Here is a 3,559-nt window from a genome sequence, read left to right on the forward strand (position 1 = left end):
GCCACTGCTATTCTAAATATTTCATATAATTGCTCTTCTGCTCATCACAATAATAAGCTTTATCATCTCTCTTCTCTATTATTGCCGTGACATCCTACCAGCCTCTGCCCCTGATTCTCCTCTGAACTTTTAATCCATCATCTCCAGTGTTGCCTGATTGATACTTCTAAAATGTTAGAAAAAAATGTAATCAGCTTTCCACTACCTGGAGGATAAATCCAATCTCGTTATCTCGGCACTTAGAGCTCTTTGCGATCCTGCATTTCATATACCTCCAGGCTTTCTTTGAAGCCTCTCACAGTTCCCACGGAATCTGGCTACTCGGAGCCATTTTGTGCTTTATGCTTTTTCACGTGGTTTCTCTCTACCTGAAATGACCTCTCTTACCCTGACTACCCAAAGAATTCTTCTTTTGTCCTCTAGAACCACCTTAAGTTACCTGTGTGAACTTTTCCCCACCTCTCCTCTTAGCTTTTGGTTATACAGCCAAGTTTTCGCTTACTGTCCTCGTTTTCCTGTTCTGTTACTTGTTATCCCTCTCTGGACTTTGAATTTCCTAACAAATAAGGTTGTAATTTCTTACTTTCTGGATTCACCATACACATATTTGTAACACATTAAGTACACAAAAAACATTTAAAGGAAGGATAGACCGTAGGCTTATTAAAAAAAAAAAAAAGTAAACAAACCATAAGTTAAACATTCAGTATTGTTCATATCCAATCACCTAAACAAATAAAATGTAATATCTGTTCCCAAATATGATGGCTATATTTTATATTATTACAGAAATAGGTGAATTCAGAGCCAATTTTGATTTCTCGTTTCTTAGTTCAGTTATTAGGAAGCAATTGTGAATAATACAGGCACCTCCTGAAAGAGGCAATTCTTTAATAGAAATTCTAGTTTGACTTCTTTACTGTTTGGTACAATACTATTTTCTCATTTTTAAAAAGTAATTAATAATTAATTATTGTTATTGAAAGTTTTGCTGTTGTTTCTACTATGGAACTACTATGACAACTACATTAGCAACTCTGTTAAGGTACTGGTGCATAATATTTGAAAGTTTGCAAGCCATAGAGCCAGGCGTGGTGGCGAGTGCCTATAATCCCAGCTAATTGAGAGGCTAAGGAGTTGGGAGGATTGCACGAGCCCAAGAATTTAAGACCAGCTTGGGCAACATAGCAAGATCCTGTCTCATATTAAAAAAGAAAAAAAAAGGAAGTTTGCAAGTCTTTTTATCTTCAAATTATTGTCTGCATTGAATTGTCTCCTATCTGACAGAAACCTGGCCTGGGAATTACCCCTTCCCTTCCCATTGGGTGAACATTGAAACTAGTATCAGGTGCTAATGATTTCTGAACCAGACAAAAACAACTTAGAGAAGTGAACACAGATCCCTGTCCTGTCAGCTCCTTCCTGCTGATTTATTAGCTGGAAGTCATTGTTTGTTTTAAAAGGTGGAGCAACTAGGGACGGTCTACCATCATCTTTGTAATTTCTTAAGATCCCAAAAACAGACATAGTGGTACAGTGACCTAATTTTCCAGGCAATGGTTACCCAATAGGTCAGTCAGCTAATTTCAGAATTTGATGGACCACGAAAAAGGATGGTCATTGGATCAAGAAGTCAGCTGGGCAAAAAAGTCGTCCTTAATAAAATAAATGACATCATATTGGCAGTAGCTTTGCTGGCCTTTGGATATTTAAATTTCATAAGTTATCATAGATGAATGTTTGTGCAGTACTGGCTGTGTGGAGGCAAAAAGATATGATACACATTGTCAGAATTATTAGTACTAAGAAAAAAATTACCAGAAAAGATATTTGAGCTTAAGTGAGTTTACAGTCATAATATAAACCCACTACCTTGTAAAATTGGCTATTGTGAAATACCAATGTTTTTGTACCACACCTTTATTATTATTGGCATCATTATCACAAAGTAATCATTGTGTTAATAGATCAGAATAAATAGGTTTCTATTTCATTTAAGGTTACAAGTTTCACATTTAATCCTTGCCATTTAACTTTTTTTTTAATAAAAACAATATAACTGGCTGGCTATAACAGGGATCAGCAAAATTTTACTGTAGAGGTCCAGATAATAAATAATTTAGTCTTTGCAAGCTATACAATCTCTGCAGCAACTAGTCAACTCTCGCCTTGAATCATAAAAGCAACCATAGACCATATATAAATGAAAGAACAGGGCTGTATTTGCATAAAACTTTATTCACAAAAGCAGGTAAAAATAGATAAATATTCAATGGTCTGGACTTTGGCCCACAGACCATAGTTTGCCAACCTCTTGGCTATAGTATAAGTGTAATGTACTCAACCATTTTCTTATTGCTGGGGATTTAGATGATTCCCAAAATTTCTCTATTCTAATAAAAAATTTCAACAAACATCTCTATGGTTAAGACTTTGTCTGCATTTCCAAAATTATCCTTAGAATAGTTTCCTAGAAGTGGAATTTCTAGGTCTAAAGCTATAAATATTTTTAAGCCTTTTAATTCTTTTGCCACTTGGGCATGTAAATTGGTGTGTCGTTTCCGGAAAGCAGTTTGGCAATGCCTAAGTAATCCCTCCCTAAGATCTCACTTGTTCTAAGTACAATCATTTGTAAAGGAAAACAAGCAAACAAAAATGCTGCATGAATTTTATGTTTTTTAAAAAAAAGATATCTCAATGTATTAGGTGTGTGTGCACATGACAAGTTACAAAAATTCAACATTTTTTACATTTATTTTCCTTTCATATTTCTATTTTAATATTTTTATTTCTATCTTGGCCCATTTGTCTGTTTTTTCTCTTATCATTTCATCTTTTCCTCTCCAATTTTATTTCCACCGTACATATTTTAGATGGTAAAAATTTAAGAGCACAGTTTCTAGAATCAGACGGTCCAGGTTCACACCGTAATTCTTCCACTTTCTGGCGGCGTGACCTTTCACAAGTTACTAAAACTCCCTGTGCCTCAACTTCCACATTGCTAAAATGGAGCCACTAAGAGTATCTACACCACGTTCTTGCTTTGAGAACCCAATGAGAACAGCATATAAAGAAATCACTTTACACATTACCTAGCACACAGAAAATGTTCAATAAATACTACCTATGAGAACGATAGTGAAGGCACATTTCCGTCATCGCTTAAATGGTCACTACCTATCTGGTGATGAAATACACTTTTACCTCTATTTTATTTGAACTTTATTATGGTTTAATTTGAAAAATTTCTTTGGATGTTATTTTGGTGTATAGTATAGAGAGAGTGTCTAAACTGATTTATTTTCTAAATAGCTAGGCAATTACAGGATGGACATGGTAGCTCATGCCTGTAATCCTAGCACTTTGGGAGGCCAAGGCAGTTGGATTGCCTGAGCTCAAGTGTTCAAGACCAGCTTGGGCAACATGGCGAAACCCTTTCTCTATAAAAATACAAAAAAATTAGCTGGGCATGGTCTCATGTGCTTGTAATCCCAGCTACTCCAGAGGCTGAGGCGCTAGAATTGCTCGAACAATCTGGGAGGTGGAGGTTGCAGTGAGT

This window comes from Pongo abelii, chromosome 19 (genome assembly GCF_028885655.2).
Source record: "Pongo abelii isolate AG06213 chromosome 19, NHGRI_mPonAbe1-v2.0_pri, whole genome shotgun sequence".
Classification (NCBI taxonomy): Eukaryota; Metazoa; Chordata; class Mammalia; order Primates; family Hominidae; genus Pongo; species Pongo abelii.